This window comes from Salvelinus namaycush, chromosome 23 (genome assembly GCF_016432855.1).
Source record: "Salvelinus namaycush isolate Seneca chromosome 23, SaNama_1.0, whole genome shotgun sequence".
Lineage (NCBI taxonomy): Eukaryota > Metazoa > Chordata > Actinopteri > Salmoniformes > Salmonidae > Salvelinus > Salvelinus namaycush.
Window position 1 is genome coordinate 22950938 of NC_052329.1, and position 19668 is coordinate 22970605.

The following is a 19668-nucleotide window of genomic DNA, read 5'->3' on the forward strand; positions in this document are numbered from 1 at the left end:
GTTGAACAAACCTCATACATCTTTTAGTTATCTGGTAATTAAAATATAATGTACAGACAACTCACCTGTTATGGCTTAGAAATGGAGTACATCTCCATAAAGGAAAAGACACCTCTTCTGTAACCACGACCGCATTGAAACCAAATTGGTCATCCTCACATTGCAATGAAACCTATAAAAAATAACCATCTTTAGTTAAATATTTAGTTAGTGTCCTGACATTACGGTCATTCAAAGAAAGTATTTTACGAGCTTCTTTCAGTAAGTATATGATAAATCAAAGTAAAACAAACATACCAGTGCATCTCGTGAGTAATGGTAGGTGTCAGTTTCATAAACTACTACATATGAATAGGCCTCTGCATTGTTCACACACTGGGTAGGGTCCTGTAATATGCCACAATGTATCCATAATTATATATAGACAATACCTGGTGTTTTTTAAAAGAAAGATCGAAGGAGTAAATAGCTATGCTTCCAATCTAACAAAAAGGTAGTAATACAACTGACCAATAACATCATAGTATCATTCTGGAGTCTGAAGCGGTTGGTTTCACAGCATATTTCACCACTCACAGTGTTTTTGAACTGTTATATTATAGTCACACTGGGCAAATTAAGATAATTCACGTTCGGCACCACTTCCTGCTTTTGCTGTTGTTGTCCTTAAGACATCCTTCTAAAAACAAATATGCCTAGTATATTTTAGTCATTATTGATTGTAATGACTAAACTAATGTTTGCAGTGCACTATACTAAACATAGTCATGTTATTATCAAGCTGCTTATTAGTGGTTTATTCAACTATGTTTTGCCGCCATTACGGTAGATTTAGGTTTGAGAGGATGAGCTCTAGAGGCACCATAATGTACACCTGTGTTCCAATAATGTACAATCTAGTAGGTTAACCTATTCTGCCTAATTTTTCATTAATTTAGTGACCAAAATAAGCATAATACTTCAAAGTCAAAACTTTACCATTTCTTCAAGAACACTCTCATGCGCCATTGTTTTTTGGCGGATGCAAAAGGGTGTCACTATGAAAGTGTCACTGTGACCTACGTCATCAATGCCACTACTGTAGTCTGAACTCCATACTAATTTGTAATTTGTTTCTAAAGCTGAAAAGTGTATATTTATAAATAAAATGTATCTGTTTTGAATTTGGCCATAAGATAAGTGTTCGGTTGAATTAATTATTCAAGAAATGCTGAGGTCACAATTGGTTAGGCTAAGGGTGAAGGTTAGGGTTAGGGCTAGGATTAGTGGGTAGTTAGTAGAAATGTTGTTGACAGTTATTGAACATCTACTGAACGTCTACAAATCATCTACTTGAGACTATCCAAATAAAGTGTTACAAATGCTGAAAATGAAGATGGTATATAACCACAGTTTCCTTACCGTAGGATAGTGCCCTTGAGTAAAACTCCACTAGTTATTGCATGGATGCCCTTTCAGTTCACACTGACTCAGTTAAACATCATTATTATCTATCCAAATGTTGTTCATGTTCCTTTTCTCCGGTTAAACAAAGCTTGAGATCATGAGCCTGTTGATCAAAAGATTTACAAGACTTCCCTTTCATACTCTGAATCCCGAGGAGTGTCCAGGAATAGATACTTAAGAACAGGAACAGATACTTATCATGGACGTGGTTACGTAATTAGATTGCTCACTGCAGAATGTATGGGCTTGTTTATACAGTAACTCTTACTTATGGTCAGAAGGCTGGCTTAAATGTATAATTTAGACTGATTGAGAGCATTGTCCACAAGCTACACTGCCTTGTCAAACCATGGCATTCCGCTTGATCATAATGGAAAAGCAGTGGGAAACTTGGTGTCTTTTAGTTTTCATGAACAAAGAATGTAAATACTAGGAATGGGAGACCACCGAGCCTGGTTGTCCCTGACGTTCTTTCGGGCCATTCTCTTTCTTACCACAAGGTGATGATCCTGCACCAGTCATTTTCTGATGGTGCACAAGTTATCTCACCAGTCAGAGACCGGTGAACTACAACTCTCTCTCTCGCTCCCTCTCACACATGGGGGCACTTCTCTCAAGGTTCACTTCTCTCTCTCTCGTCTCCTCTCTTCTGTCTCTCTTCTCTCTCTCTCTTTTATATATATATATATAAAATCTACTCCAGTAGGAGCCATAATCCCATTACGATGAGTGCAGTGTAGCCGTCAAGGCAAAACAAAGGCCCCTCAAGGATGAGAGGTTCCTTTTCTTTCCCCCTGAGGCAGCACTGAGACCAAGGGGACCCACACTGACAAGTGGGTCCCTGAGCCCCTCTACCACTTTAACAGACCCTCTGGTACAAAAAAATGCAAATCTGGGGGGCAAGACCTCTTCAGCGTCTTACCAGCTGCAACAGGACGGGAGTGCTGAGAGCCATCCTATACCATCACCAAGAAAAGGCTCCCAACAGATTGAGCACAATAAAAAGGACAATTGCACTTTCAATTTCACTGGGATACCCACTTTCTGATAGACCTCAGTGTGTTGAACGACCCTCTCAGAACACATGATCAATTTATCATTCAGTGACAGACTAAATACCTTTTAGAGAGCATTCTTAAATTAAAAAGTGGCATGTTGTTACTCAATTGTTTACAATGGTTTTTCTCTGTGATCATGAAGTATTGCTCCTGCGCACTGGAACTCATACAACTATTTGTGAGATGCCTGAATCATTCTAGGCCTGTTTAAATGCTGCTACAACGGACAAACAACAAAGACAAGCTGCAGGAACCTGACATGTAGTCTAGCCTACTGTCTGCCTCAGGAGAGCACGCACTCACCATGCGTCAACCTATTCAGAAAATAAATGAAATTGCCACTGCAGTTCTCCGTTACTCATGCCAGGGTTACCATGTGTGGTGGCATATAAAATCACATCTAGAGAGTGCAGCGTGGGCTAACAAAGGGAATAAAGGGAGCATCACACAGACTGACGCGTGTGCTTCTGTACACCCCCCGCGGCAGCATCACTGTCTGTGGGCAGACAACTTGCCATCTCTCCATCCATGGCCCCCCGCCCTTACCCTGTGGCTCCCACTCCCTGCCTCCGAGCCCTGGGGAAAGGCCGGACAGACCAGGCACACCCCTGCCCCAGCCTGCAGGCCCCTTTGTGGATCAAAGGATGCAGAGCCTTGGGGTTCCAGTGTATAGAAGTGTGCCAGATTATGCACGAGCCAAACAGATGCCCCCCACTCCCCATTCCTCTCCTCCACCCCCCATCACTCCACATTCCCCTCCTTCACTCCCCATCCCTCCCTACTGTCTCCCCTCACCCCTGCACTCCCCAGCTGCTATGATTTAAATGAGGGCCCCATGAAGAAAGGAGGGCATCTGCCACATGCCCAAGCCTCTCCTCAGAGAAAAGGGCATATTTAAAGCATCCCTCACATGGAGATGTCCTGTAACAAGATGAAGTCATTTGAAAAAGTAAAGTGGGCTAAAATGAAATGGATGGGTGCATACACTTTTGAATTGGAGCTGAAGCTTTAGGACAGGGATGGCAGCAAAAGACACCTGGGTCATGTCATCGTCATTACCCACCAAATGAGAGATTAGATATGGAGCTGCATTAGGGAAGCTGAAAAAACTAAACAATTAGAAGATCAAAACCAAGTGTCCTGAAACCATATTTGAAGTGTGTACAGCACTGCACTGAATACTGGATTTGTTAAGTACCTGGAACAATTTCTGTATGTATGGTAATGTTTTGTATCAATTCAGCTGAGAGAGAGGGATGATGTGTTCAATCATTAATAGTCTTTCCCATTGCCATGATCTCATGGTCCTTGCTATCCGGTACCTTTGGACATCCCCACTCCATTGAAGTTGACATTTCAAATGGTTAAGGTAAGAGTTATGGTTAAGATTAGGGTAGGGACGTCCCAAGGAAGCCGGATAGCACTAACAATGATCTCATTATCTCTCCTCTCTTTGATCATGTCTGGTCCATTATGCTTTTCTGCTTTTACAGTCCCTCACAGCAATACAGTCCCTTAATGATGATGAGCATGGCATGGCGTTACAACCTCACCACTGCATTAATGCACCAGCCAGGCAGAGAGTGGCACAGTGGTCTACGGCACTGCATTGCAGTGCTAGAGGCATCACTACAGACCCTGGTTTGTTCCCAGGCTGTGTCACAAACGGCCGTGATCGGGAGTCCCATAGGGCGGTGCACAATTGGCCCAGCGTCGTCCGGGTTAGGGGAGGGTTTGGCCGGGGAGGGAAAGCCGTCATTGTAAATAAGAATTTGTTCTTAACTGACTTGCCTAGTTAAATAAAGGTGAAATAAAAAATGAAAAGAAAAAGAGAGGAACTGTGTCACGAGAATTTTTATCCCAATGGTTGAACTCAACTATCACTCAAGCTTTCTCTATTTCCCCAGAGGTCGTAAATCTCCGGTTAATAAAGAATTTGTAACGTCTTTCGTCGGTGGAAGGAGAGGAGGACCAAAGCGCAGCGTGGTATGTATCCATATTTATTAGAATACTTTTTCAATTACGAACAAAAACAATAAACAGAACGAAAACCAACGAAGCTACAGTCCCGAAACTAGGGAAACACAGAGAAACCAGGAACACACGAACAGGAACAATCACCCACAAAACCCAACACAAAACAGGATACCTAAATATGGTTCCCAATCAGAGACAATGCAAAACACCTGCCTCTGATTGAGAACCATATCAGGCCAAATGACAAACCTAAACATAGAAACACAGAACATAGACTACCCACCCCAACTCACGCCCTGACCATACTAAATAAAGACAAAACAAAGGAAATAAAGGTCAGAACGTGACAGAATTAGACAAACTCTCAGATTCTGCAATAGATCAATATTTTATTCAGAGAGTACTCTGGCCCTCAAATGCAGAGCCAGTCTTTATACACTGCTCAAAAAAATAAAGGGAACACTTAAACAACACAATGTAACTCCAAGTCAATCACACTTCTGTGAAATCAAACTGTCCACTTAGGAAGCAACACTGATTGACAATAAATTTCACATGCTGTTGTGCAAATGGAATAGACAAAAGGTGGAAATTAAAGGCAATTAGCAAGACACCCTCAATAAAGGAGTGATTCTGCAGGTGGTGACCACAGACCACTTCTCAGTTCCTATGCTTCCTGGCTGATGTTTTGGTCACTTTTGAATGCTGGCGGTGCTCTCACTCTAGTGGTAGCATGAGACGGAGTCTACAACCCACACAAGTGGCTCAGGTAGTGCAGCTCATCCAGGATGGCACATCAATGCGAGCTGTGGCAAGAAGGTTTGCTGTGTCTGTCAGCGTAGTGTCCAGAGCATGGAGGCGCTACCAGGAGACAGGCCAGTACATCAGGAGACGTGGAGGAGGCCGTAGGAGGGCAACAACCCAGCAGCAGGACCGCCACCTCCGCCTTTGAGCAGGAGGAGCACTGCCAGAGCCTTGCAAAATGACCTCCAGCAGGCCACAAATGTGCATGTGTCTGCTCAAACGGTCAGAAACAGACTCCATGAGGGTGGTATGAGGGCCCGACGTCCACAGGTGGGGGTTGTGCTTACAGCCCAACACCGTGCAGGACGTTTGGCATTTGCCAGAGAACACCAAGATTGGCAAATTCGCCACTGGCGCCCTGTGCTCTTCACAGATGAAAGCAGGTTCACACTGAGCACATGAGCACATGTGACAGACGTGACAGAGTCTGGAGACGCCGTGGAGAACGTTCTGCTGCCTGCAACATCCTCCAGCATGACCGGTTTGGCGGTGGGTCAGTCATGGTGTGGGGTGGCATTTCTTTGGGGGGCCGCACAGCCCTCCATGTGCTCGCCAGAGGTAGCCTGACTGCCATTAGGTACCGAGATGAGATCCTCAGAGCCCTTGTGAGACCATATGCTGACACATGCACATTTGTGGCCTGCTGGAGGTCATTTCGCAGGGCTCTGGCAGTGCTCCTCCTGCTCAAAGGCGGAGGTAGCGGTCCTGCTGCTGGGTTGTTGCCCTCCTACGGCCTCCTCCACGTCTCCTGATGTACTGGCCTGTCTCCTGGTAGCGCCTCCATGCTCTGGACACTACGCTGACAGACACAGCAAACCTTCTTGCCACAGCTCGCATTGATGTGCCATCCTGGATGAGCTACACTACCTGAGCCACTTGTGTTTGTTGTAGACTCCGTCTCATGCTACCACTAGAGTGAGAGCACCGCCAGCATTCAAAAGTGACCAAAACATCAGCCAGGAAGCATAGGAACTGAGAAGTGGTCTGTGGTCACCACCTGCAGAACCATTCCTTTATTGGGGGTGTCTTGCTAATTGCCTTTAATTTCCACCTTTTGTCTATTCCATTTGCACAACAGCATGTGAAATTTATTGTCAATCAGTGTTGCTTCCTAAGTGGACAGTTTGATTTCACAGAAGTGTGATTGACTTGGAGTTACATTGTGTTGTTTAAGTGTTCCCTTTATTTTTTTGAGCAGTGTATATATATATACTTACACACACACACACACACACACACACACACACACACACACACACACACACACACACACACACACACACACACACACACACACACACACACACACACACACACACACACACACACACACAATTGAACTCACATCAGTAGAAACTCCACCTATCTTTAGGTGGGGTGTATTTTTCCACAATACTAACACATAGTTTCTCATTATCTTCTGCAAGCCATTTCTAACAGTTCAGTTGGCCTTGAATGTCTCAACTATACCCAGCTCATATTGCGAAATAGTAACACAATGGCCTAGTCACACACATTATTGAATTATGACTCTTAACACATTTCATACAATTATATGGTTTCAGGGTGGAATACTTTTGTCATTATCTTAAACATACAAATTATTCTATCAGACTGTCGCTCGAACAATATTTGGGTCTCTGATCAGTACGGCATCTACCAATCAGATCAGACCAGTTTAACAGACATTAGAGCCTGGGACCAATCCTAAGAGGAGTGGTTGATAGTGCCTAGAAAAGCCTACCTACCCTCTAATCCAGACTCATAATAAGCCATGAGAAGCAAATGCATCAGAGGAGGCTGGTGGGAGGAGCAATAGGAGGATAGGGCTCGTTGTAATGGCTGTAATGGAATCAATGGAATGGTATCAAACATATGGAAACCACATGTTTGACTCTGTTCCATTAATTCCATTCCAGCCATTACAATGAGCCTGTCCCCCTATAGCTCCTCCCACTAGCCTCTTCTGAAATGTGACCTAATGGCCAGCTCTATTGGAGGTCATAGTGTTCAGTGGATGTTGAGTTTCCCCTATACACTTTGATTAGTGTGGAGGGGATCAAAATGATCATCCCACTGTGGCCATACAGATGGATCCATCATCCCTGTGTTTACAAACACAACATGCTGTATCCTGTGTTTAATGGATGAAACAGTAAGGTTATCTCCAAAACCCTTTTTGTCTTCATTTCTTTAATTTAGGATTAAGCTAATGATATGTTGGCAGTAAATGTGTAATCCCTCTGTAAAGGCTGCTTTCACATCTGATTAATTAAGATACCTGCCCATTCGCTCTAATTAACACAGCTGCTGCTTAACTAGCTGCATGTATGCAGGCAGGAGAGGGTTCAGTATGTCTCTGTCTCTCTCTACCTCTCTACCTCTCAACCTCTCTCTACCTCTCTACCTCTCAACCTCTCTCTACCTCTCTACCTCTCAACCTCTCTCTACCTCTCTCTACCTCTCAACCTCTCTCTACCTCTCTCTACCTCTCAACCTCTCAAAATCTCAGAAAATCTACTTTACCTCATGCATCATGACCAACCAGCAACAGTGTCCAAGGGTGTTCATTTCCAATTTTGTTTCCATGCATTTTTATCAGTTTCACCTGAGACATACAGCTTGTGTTCATTGTGAAAACACATATAGATACTGTATCTGACTCCTAATACATCATTCATATGTTAAAAACGATCAAAAGTTCCAGAAAGATACATGATGGTAATAAAGCAGGCCATCCATCAAAATACATTTAAGTCATTTAGCAGACACTCTTATCCAGAGCGACTTACAAATTGGAACATTTCAACATCTCTTTATGAACATTACCTTTTTACCAGCTTCAAAGGTGTTATTTTTTTTTTTTTTTACCTTTTTTTTAAATTTAACTAGGCAAGTCAGTTAAGAACAAATTCTTATTTTCAATAACTGCCTAGGAACAGTGGGTTAACTGCCTTGTTCAGGGGCAGAACGACAGATTTGTACCTTGTCAGCTCGGGGATTTGAACTTGCAACCTTTCAGTTACTAGCCCAACGCTCTAACCACTAGGCTACCCTGCCGCCCCAAATACATCAAACATCACAACAAATATCTAACATTTAAAGAACAGGAGTCAATATTTCATTAACAAACAGCAGCATAATAACATGGGTAATAGTATGATGTCAGACATGGCTTGGGGGAAATGAAGATGAATAGGGATTCTGCATTACTCTCTGGTGGTGATTGTTCGGGGCTGGGGGAGGGGCCGGGTGGAGGAGACGGTAATGTGCATGTCATGACCCCAGGCCAATCTGATGGATGGGCTCCAGAGCCACAAAGATTTCTTATGGGATTTAATATTAGTCTTGAATGACTGTGTGTGAAACACCCCTTTGTTAATCAGCATGAATCTCACTGTTTTCCTTTAGCTAGTTGTTTTAATGAAAGCCCTACATTTGGCCCAGTATGTGATAAAGAAAAAACAAATGCAAAGGTTGAACATCAACAGACCTCTTTGAACTGATGCATTGACCCACCATGTGCTTTATTAAGAGGAGAGTTTATCCTAAAGACCATGTATGCTTCCCAAATGGCACCCTATACAGTGCACTACTTTTGACCATGGACCCTGGTTAAAAGTAATGCACTATAAAGGGAATAGGGTGCCATTTCGGACACATACCATGTTAATCACATGTTAATCTCAGCTGTCAGATAAGTCTTATGTTGCGAAAGAAACGTGGTCAAAACGGCAGGTAAAGAGGCTGACATTCCAACAGTGACCCTGGGCATGGCAGGGAGCTGACCATCACATGTAGGAGCACCTCTCAGTCACACAATACACAGGGTCTCAGGGTGGCACTAGTATTTCATATTTTGATAAGTTCATACATACTAATTTATCTCAGATTAGGAGTGCTGATAGAAGATCAGTTCCCCATAACCATATTTATTATGATCTAAAAAACTAAACTGAGCCTAGACCAGCACTCCTCTGTGATTCTTTGTGAATACAACCCTGATGTTTAGGTCTGAAAATAGTGAGAGTCTCTACTGGAGTCCACCTTCCTGTTTTACTTGTTTGCTTTCAGCTCAACTTCCCGTCAATATCCTGGTATTCTGACATAGGGTATTTCCTGCTGCTGAGGAAGTGAGCTGTGCTTAATAGTCTAATGAGCACTTGAGTTAATGACATATGTCACTTGATGTCACTAATTACCCCCTGAACAAAGCCTGTGAGGGTGTTTGAAGCCCCCTTAATGCCATGCCCTTTAATTCATTTACGATATAAAAGATTGGGGCTGAAGTTCCCTGAGGCACAACTACTACAGTGCAATGTTAATATCATTAGGGATCTGTCCTCTGTCGACCTCCTACGCACACAGACAGTGTAACGTTACTGCAGGCATTGTTATATGGGGACGGTATATCCACAGCGAGCCAACTAAACCTATGGTCTCCCACACAGATGTGTTGTATGTTTATTTTCCCTACAGTATGTGTGTGTGTGTGTGTGTGGGGGGGGGGGGGGGGGGGGGGGTTCTCTCTAGCATATGTTGAATCCTGAGTGCTGGATGGACATCCTCTCCCCGCGGCCAAGGTAGCCCTGAAGATTCTGCGTGAGTCGGTCCAGTGAGAGTTCAGGAAGGTCAACAAGTGAGTGTGGAATGTGCACGTTTCCCACACGGTGATCACCTCCACACACACATAAGCTCTGAGAAAACACGTGTCGGGCCTCTGCCCAGCAGACTGGAATGCCAAGGGGCTGCCCTGGGGCTGCATCCAATGAACCATAGTTTTTGAATAGCCATTGGGTTAAATGAAACACAGAGAGAGAGGAGTGAGACAAATGTGAAGAGAGTCTAGAAGGGACTGGTGGATAATGTGTGTTTCTGGAAAGAAGAAATGCGTTCCTTTCGCTTGTGCACAACACACACAAACACACACAGTCCACCCCACGGAGGTTAAGCTACAACTGCAGCCGTAGAGACAAAGAGAGTACCCGATGTGAGTGGCCCTGTTGTTTTCTCTGTACCTCTCACGGCAGAGCGGCTCTGCCACAACACTGTCAGAGCACATCAGTAGAGGAGGGCCTGATCACTCCCACACTCCTGCTCTCCCACAGACAGCCTGGTCCCACCAGTCCATTGACCCTCTCTGGGGTTGTGTCCCAAATGGCATTCTATTGTCTTTATAGTGCATTAGTCTTGACCAGGGCCCTGGTCAAAAATAGTGCACTATAAAGGGAATACGCATCCCGGGTCTCTAATACAATATCCCCCTAACACTAATCTGAGGGAAGAATGGTGATGTATTATCTAGGGTGGGGTCTGACAGATTGTATAGGAATAACAGCAAATGGTCATTTGGGACAATGTAAGAGTTGTGATTTTTTTGGTGGACCTTTATTTAACCAGGTAGGCCAGTTGAGAACAAGTTCTCATTTACAACTGCGGCCTGGCCAAGATAAAGCAAAGCAGTGCGACAAAAACAACAACACAGAGTTACACATAAACAAACGTACAGTCAATAGCACAATAGAAAAATGTATGTACAGTGTGTGCAAATGTAGAAGAGTAGGGAGGTAAGGCAATAAATAGGCCATAGAGGCTAAATAATTACAATTTAGCATCAACACTGGAGTGATAGATGTGCAGATGATGATGTGCAAGTAGAGATACTGAGGGTAAGTAATAATATGGGGATGAGGTAGTTGGGTGTGCTATTTACAGATTGGCTGTGTACAGGTACAGTGATCGGTAAGCTGCTCTGACAGCTGATGCTTAAAGTTAGAGAGGGAGATATAAGATTCCAGCTTCAGTGATTTTTGCAATTCTTTCCAGTCATTGGCAGCAGAGAACTGGAAGGAAAGGCGGCCAAAGGAAGTGTTGGCTTTGGGGATGACCAGTGAAATATACCTGCTGGAGCGCGTGCTACGGGTGGGTGTTGCTATGGTGACCAGTGAGCTGAGATAAGGCTGGGCTTTACCTAGCAAAGACTTATAGATTACCTGTAGCCAGTGTGTTTGGCGACGAATATGTAGTGAGGGCCAGCCAACGAGAGCATACAGGTCGCAGTGGTGGGTAGTATATGGGGCTTTGGTGACAAAACGGATGGCACTGTGATAGACTGCATCCAGTTTGCTGAGTAGAGTGTTGGAGGCTATTTTGTAAATTAAATCGCCGAAGTCAAGGATTGGTAGGATAGTCAGTTTTATGAGGGTATGTTTGGCAGCATGGGTGAAGGAGGCTAAGGAATAAACTGTTGCACTGAGCAGAGATAACTTTGTGCCCTGCCTGAAGTTATGGCTGTAGTGGAATGTGACAATGTATCCCATGCTTGATTAAATGTCCTCATTCGAAAATATGGCTAACCTTGCAAAAAACAACAATGATGACTTTAGGCAACAAGCAGAGAAAAATGTCAGTCATGTCATCACCCAGGTCTTCCCTCTTCCCCGGAATGCAACCTGTCACGAGAAAGAACATATTCTTAGTTGCCACATGCTCTTCTGAAGTGAGTATATAGAGTGTTGAGGAGTAGAAGTGACCAATGAAAGCTCAGGGTCAGAGCTGGAATGTAACCACAGATTAGAGGTGGCACTCAGCACAGTGCACACAGAGCCCTATTTCCTATATAGACTCTGGTCAAAAGTAATGCACTATGAAGGGAATAGGGTGCCATTTGGTACACAGACAGACTCTCACACAAAGTGTGAGGCTGACAAGGGCAGGACCAATCTCTCTCCCATCTTCCCATAGGCCACCAGTTAGGGGTCATGACCTGTCCACCCTATCACTTTCTACCACACAGCAGAAATGTGCAACACTAGCAAGGGAGCACAGGCACAGCACTCTCCATTACTGCTGAGCGATTAACCAAAATGTCTGTTATTTTTAGTTTTTAAACAACTAACAGACCAAAGCTGGTTCAATTAATGGAATTCAAATAATTTTACATTTTTCTGAGCTCGATGTGCAGTTTCTGTAAAGATAAATAAGGCCAAGCTTGAACTGTGCGATGTTGTAAGGGAGTTATATTCTCCCTCAATATTCTACGTAGTTTAGTGCAGAAAACATGGTAATTAACTACAATGACCATAATCCATTGCACACCCGCTTAAACTTGTACGGTCTGTGCGGAGCAGACACAGAGACAGAGAAGGGAGACAGCTCAATCAGAGAGGGATAGAAAGCAGTTGCTTCACATGCCTGAAAATACATGATCCAAATGATTGATAGTTGGAATCCAGCAGTCATAAAAGTATGTCTTGTTTACTTTGAAGAACTACTAAAATAGTGATTTTGTCAGACAGCATAGGCAGCAGCTCTACAGAGATGAGATTATGACTTGGAATGAAATAATAAAGTCATCAAATGAAACACATATTTTTATCAAAGTAAAGTAATGTGTATAAATGTTGCAGTAATAAGTGATGAGCAGTAATAGGCAGTCACTACGATAATGAGACTTTTGTTAATTGTTTTCATTCTGTGTTGTTACAGCATTCAACCCACATAATGCATAGTTCATTTAATGTAAAAAAATATACACTGCTCAAAAAAATAAAGGGAACACTTAAACAACACAATGTAACTCCAAGTCAATCACACTTCTGTGAAATCAAACTGTCCACTTAGGAAGCAACACTGATTGACAATAAATTTCACATGCTGTTGTGCAAATGCAATAGACAAAAGGTGGAAATTATAGGCAATTAGTAAGACACCCCCAAAAAAGGAATGGTTCTGCAGGTGGTGACCACAGACCACTTCTCAGTTCCTATGCTTCCTGGCTGATGTTTTGGTCACTTTTGAATGCTGGCGGTGCTTTCACTCTAGTGGTAGCATGAGACGGAGTCTACAACCCACACAAGTGGCTCAGGTAGTGCAGTTCATCCAGGATGGCACATCAATGCGAGCTGTGGCAAAAAGGTTTGCTGTGTCTGTCAGCGTAGTGTCCAGAGCATGGAGGCGCTACCAGGAGACAGGCCAGTACATCAGGAGACGTGGAGGAGGCCGTAGGAGGGCAACAACCCAGCAGCAGGACCGCTACCTCCGCCTTTGTGCAAGGAGGTGCACTGCCAGAGCCCTGCAAAATGACCTCCAGCAGGCCACAAATGTGCATGTGTCAGCATATGGTCTCACAAGGGGTCTGAGGATCTCATCTCGGTACCAAATGGCAGTCAGGCTACCTCTGGCGAGCACATGGAGGGCTGTGCGGCCCCCCAAAGAAATGCCACCCCACACCATGACTGACCCACCGCCAAACCGGTCATGCTGGAGGATGTTGCAGGCAGCAGAACGTTCTCCACGGCGTCTCCAGACTCTGTCACGTCTGTCACATGTGCTCAGTGTGAACCTGCTTTCATCTGTGAAGAGCACAGGGCGCCAGTGGCGAATTTGCCAATCTTGGTGTTCTCTGGCAAATGCCAAACGTCCTGCACGGTGTTGGGCTGTAAGCACAACCCCCACCTGTGGACGTCGGGCCCTCATACCACCCTCATGGAGTCTGTGTCTGACCGTTTGAGCAGACACATGCACATTTGTGGCCTGCTGGAGGTCATTTTGCAGGGCTCTGGCAGTGCTCCTCCTGCTCCTCCTTGCACAAAGGCGGAGGTAGCGGTCCTGCTGCTGGGTTGTTGCCCTCCTACGGCCTCCTCCACGTCTCCTGATGTACTGGCCTGTCTCCTGGTAGCGCCTCCATGCTCTGGACACTACGCTGACAGACACAGCAAACCTTCTTGCCACAGCTCGCATTGATGTGCCATCCTGGATGAGCTGCACTACCTGAGCCACTTGTGTGGGTTGTAGACTCCGTCTCATGCTACCACTAGAGTGAAAGCACCGCCAGCATTCAAAAGTGACCAAAACATCAGCCAGGAAGCATAGGAACTGAGAAGTGGTCTGTGGTCACCACCTGCAGAACCACTCCTTTATTGGGGGTGTCTTGCTAATTGCCTATAATTTCCACCTGTTGTCTATTCCATTTGCACAACAGCATGTGAAATTTATTGTCAATCAGTGTTGCTTCCTAAGTGGACAGTTTGATTTCACAGAAGTGTGATTGACTTGGAGTTACATTGTGTTGTTTAAGTGTTCCCTTTATTTTTCTGAGCAGTGTATATTAACTGCAGCGAGTGCTAGTAACAAAATCTCACAGCAAGACTACAAATTCTTTATAACCAGAACAATTTATACATAAACATAAACCCAATAAAATCCAATATGACAATGAACAAGGCAGGCCCATAACTGCTTTAGAATGTAATTAATATGAAGGCATTGAGTGTATGAACAGAATTCCTTTGGGACAGGATCGTAAACAGAGCAGGCAGGGACTGATGGGGGTTGGTTGAGGCGTTTGGGTTGAGACAGACAGAGATAGGCATGTGGTTGTGATTGCCGTGGCACACAGTGGAGAGAATAATAATTGTGTATAGGGGCTTTAACTGGCTGCAGCCTCGAACATGAGCAGATCAGAAACACATGTTCCAGTGTGATTGTGTCTGACGGCCCATAAAGATGGAACACTGCATGGCTGCAGAACATCCATGCCCTGGCTGAGTCCTAAATGGAACCCTATTCCCTATAAAGTGCACCTTTTTGGACCAGATCACTGCACGTTTCAATGGCCTGGGCTTTTTCACATGCCTTATGCAATACAGAACTAACACATGAGCTGACTCAGTTCAAATGTATTGTATAGTATAGGAAAGAGAGGAGAGGGGCTTCCTAACTTTGACAAAAATAGTGCTTGGGGCAAATATTCCAAACGCAGTTAGAAATGAATTATGTGGGGCCTCCCGAGTGGCGCAGCGGTCTAAGGCATTGCTTCGCAGTGCTAGAGGCGTCACTACAGACCGGGTTCGATCCCAGGCTGTGTCACAACCGGCAGTGACCGGGAGTCCCACAATTGGCCCAGCGTCATCTGGGTTAGGGGAGAGTTTGGCCGGGGGGGCTTTACTTGGCTATTCACACTCTAGCGACCCGGTCGTCAGTTGAACAGTGTTTCGTCCGACACACTGGTGCAGCTGGCTTCCGGGTTAAGCGGGCGGGTGTTAACAAGTGCGGTTTGGCGGGTCATGTTTTGGAGGACACATGACTCGACCTTCGCCTCTCCCGAGCCCGTTGGTGAGTTGCAGCGATGAGACAAGATCGTAATTGGATATCACGAAATTGGGGAGAAAAAAGGGGTTGAAAACAATCAAAAAATACAAAATAAATTATTTATGTGTAAACTGTACCTATAGCACAAGATTAATCTTAGGCTGTGCACTCAAATATGACTTTGCCTCCTTCACGTTACATTGTTGCTCGTATACTTGTGTAGTAACATTTTAATTAGTCTAGTAACAATATTGTATTACAAATTGTGTGAGTAATAGTGCTCTCCTCCATCTCTGCCAGGCTTGTCTCCACTCCAGTCCAATAGCAGGGAGCAGCCAGAGACAGACAGACACAGGAACCTGTCACTCACTGCCTCCCAGACTGGAGTACCAGAGGCCTTATCTCTAGTAGTCAGGATGCTGATTACAGGGAGTCAGGAGAGGCATGCAGATGTATGTACCCTGTTATGTGTTACAGCCTTGTGTGTTCGACCTGCCCTATAGATGTGTGTGACCGTTGGTGTGTTTGCCCATAGGACAGTGACATGTCAAAGCAACTGTTATGTCACTTACTGTAATGGTATTTCCAGCCTATGAGACGACTCTCAGGCTTAGTGTGAAGTTTTTCTTATTCTGTGGACCGTATTGGTAATAAACTGGCATAGCCTTAAGAAACTATTTTCCTGCTGCTTCCTTGATTCTAGAATGTTTCATTATTTTATAATGAACTGGAATCATATAGGGTGACATAAATGTCTGAAACGCATTACTCTGGTATGGTCCAGACTCCAGCCACATCATTTGAGCTGGAGCACAGCTCATGCACACATGAAAATCCAAAATGGTGCCCTATGCACTATATAGTGCACTACTTATGTTTTTCCTCTGCCAGTGAAATGGAATCGGTAAGGTGTGAAGGGTTGCAAGTGGTGTTAATGTGTCGGCAGTGAGTGGGACCACTATTTTAGAGCCACCACAGCTGTGTCTGCCAGCCGAGAGAGAGAGAGAGAGAGAGAGAGAGAGATTCAGGGTGTTAAATATTCACATGTACAGGGTTGCAGGTGTGATTGCAGGGTACAGTGAAAATCTTAGGCTCCGAGCTCCAACATGCAGGACTAAATGAAATAAAATAATGAAAATGGTGATAAAAACAAAAACAATAGAAATAGCACTATGCATCATAACAACTGTATCAGTGATTAATAAATACATGTCCATTGGGGTGGAGGCATTGTAAAGACTGTCGATGGAGTGGGGGTGAATAACCATAGGGGGGAGCATCCTGAGGTTGAAGAGGTTGAAGAGGTCCGTGGGGCGACGCACAATTGGCATAGCGTCGTCCGGGTTAGGGAGGGTTTGGCCGGTAGGGATATCCTTGTCTCAGTATGTAAAATGTAATATGTAATATGTAAAAAAAAAAAAAAAAAAAAAAAATGTATTGAAATGTATGCACTCTACTGTAAGTCGCTCTGGATAAGAGCGTCTGCTAAATGACTAAAATGTAAATGTAAATGTAAGAGTCGCTGTATTTGTGTTTGTATTTATTATGGATCCCCATTAGCTGCTGCCAAGGCAGTAGCCATGAAGTTCTTTGAAAGGCTGGTCATGGCTCACATCAACACCATTATCCCAGAAACCCTAGACCCACTCCAATTTGCATACCGCCCCAACAGATCCACAGATGATGCAATCTCTATTGCACTCAACACTGCCCTTTCACACCTGGACAAAAGGAACACCTATGTGAGAATGCTATTCATTGACTACAGCTCAGCGTTCAACACCATAGTGCCCTCAAAGCTCACCTCTAAGCTAAGGACCCTGAGACTAAACACCTCACTCTGCAATTGGATCCTGGACTTCCTGACGGGCCGCCCCCCAGGTGATAAGGGTAGGTAACAACACATCCGCCACACTGATCCTCTACACGGGGGCCCCTCAGGGGTGCGTGCTCAGTCCCCTCCTGTACTCCCTGTTCACTCATGACTGCACGGCCAGGCACGACTCCAACACCATCATTAAGTTTGCCACTGACACAACAGTGGTAGGCCTGATCATCGACAACGACAAGACAGCCGATAGGGAGAAGGTCAGAGACCTGACCGTGTGGTGCAAGGACAACAACCTCTACCTCAACATGATCAAGACAAAGGAGATGATTGTGGACTACAGGAAAAGGAGGACCTAGCAAGGCCCCATTCTCATCGACCGGGCTGTAGTGGAGCAGGTTGAGAGCTTCAAGTTCCTTGGCGTCCACATCACCAACAAACTAACATGGTCCAAACACACCAAAACAGTCGTGATGAGGGCACAACAAAACCTGTACCCCCTCAAGAGACTGAAAAGATTTGGCATGGGTCCTCAGATCCTCAGAAGGTTCTACAGCTGCACCATCGAGAGCATCCTGACTGGTTGCATCACTGCCTGGTATGGCAACTGCTTGGCTTCTGACCGCAAGGCACTACAGAGGGTAATGCATACGGCCCAGTACATCACTGGAGCCAATCTTCCTGCTATCCAGGACCTTTATACCAGGCGGTGTCAGAGAAAAGCCCTAAAAATGGTCAAATACTCCCGCCACCCTAGTCAAGACCGTTCTCTCTGCTACCACACGGCAAGCGGTACCGGAGCGCCAAGTCTAGGTCCAAGAGGCTTCTCAATAGCTTCTACCCCCAACCTATAAGACTCCTGAACATCTAATCAAATGGTTACTCAGACTATTTGCATTCCCCCCTCTTTTACGCTGCTGCTACTCTCTGTTATTATCTATGTATGTACATATTTCCTCAATAAACTCGACTAACCGGTGCCACTTCACATTGACTCAGGTACCCCCTGTATATAGCCTCACTATTGTTATTTTACTGCTGCTTTTTAGTTATTTGTTACTTTTATTTTATTTATTTTTTTAAATTGTATTTTTCCTAAAAGTGCATTGTTGGTTAAGGGCTTGTAAGTAAGAATTTCACTGTAAGGTCTACACCTGTTTGTCACGCCCTGACCATAGATTGCTTTGTATGTTTCTGTTTTGTTTGGTCAGGGTGTGATGTGGGTGGGCATTCTATGTTGTATGTCTAGGTTGTCTATTTCTGTGTTTGGCCTAGTATGGTTCCCAATCAGAGGCAGGTGTCAGTCGTTGTCTCTGATTGGGAGCCATATTTAGGTAGCCTGTTTTCCTTTGTGTTTTGTTGGGTGGTTATGTTCTGTGTCTGTGTTTCACCATACGGAACTGTCTCGGTCGTTTGTCAGTTTATTGTTTTTGTTCATTGTTCAAGTATTCTTATTAAAATGGATACTTACCACGCTGCGCATTGGTCCTCCTCTTCTCATTCCAACGACGAGCGTTACAGAACCACCCACCAACCAAGGACCAAGCAGCGTGGTATCGGGCAGCAGCGATCTCCGGATTCATGGACATGGGAGGACATTCTAGACGGCAAGGGATCCTACACATGGGAGGAGATCCTGGCTGGTAGGGATCACCTCCCATGGGAACAGGTGGAGGCAGCCAGGAGAGCGGAGGCAGCAGGAAAAAGGAACCGGCGTTACGAGGGAACACGGCTGGCAAGGAAGCCCGAGAGGCAGCCCCAAAACATTTCTTGGGGGGGGCACACGGGGAGTGTGGCTTAGTCAGGTAGGAGACCTGAGCCAACTCCCCGTGCTTACCGTGGAGAGAGGTGGTCCGGGCAGGCACCGTGTTATGCGGAGAAGCGCACGATGTCCCCAGTGCGCACGCATAGCCCGGTGCGCTACATTGCCGCTCCTCGTATCGGCCGGGCTAGAGTGGGCATCGAGCCAGGTGCGATGAAGCCTGCTCGGCGCATCTGGTCTCCAGTGCGTCTCCTCGGTCCGTGTTATATGGGCACCAGCCCTACGCACTGTGTCTCCCGTGGGTCTGCACAGCCCAGTGCGTCCTGTGCCTGCGCCCCGCAAGTGCCGGGCTAAAATCAACATCCAGCCAGGACGGGTTGTGCAGGTCCTTAGTTCGAGACCTCCAGTCATTGGCTATTTGAGCCAGTAAAGGGGGCTTTACTATTCTTGTGTTGCGGAATGACTTTTGCTTCCCTCCAGGCCTAAGGGCACACACTTTCTAGTAGGCTTAAATTGAAGATGTTACAAATAGGAGTGGCAATATCCTCCAGTCATAAATCAGTCATTTATGTAAGTGCTGTGCTTGTTGAGTGTGCTTCCCTATAAGCGTGCTGAAAGTCTGTTGTCAATTAGTTTTTTGTGAAATAGCATTGTATCTGGTCAAACACAATTTTTCCCAGAAGTTTATTAAAGGTTGGTAA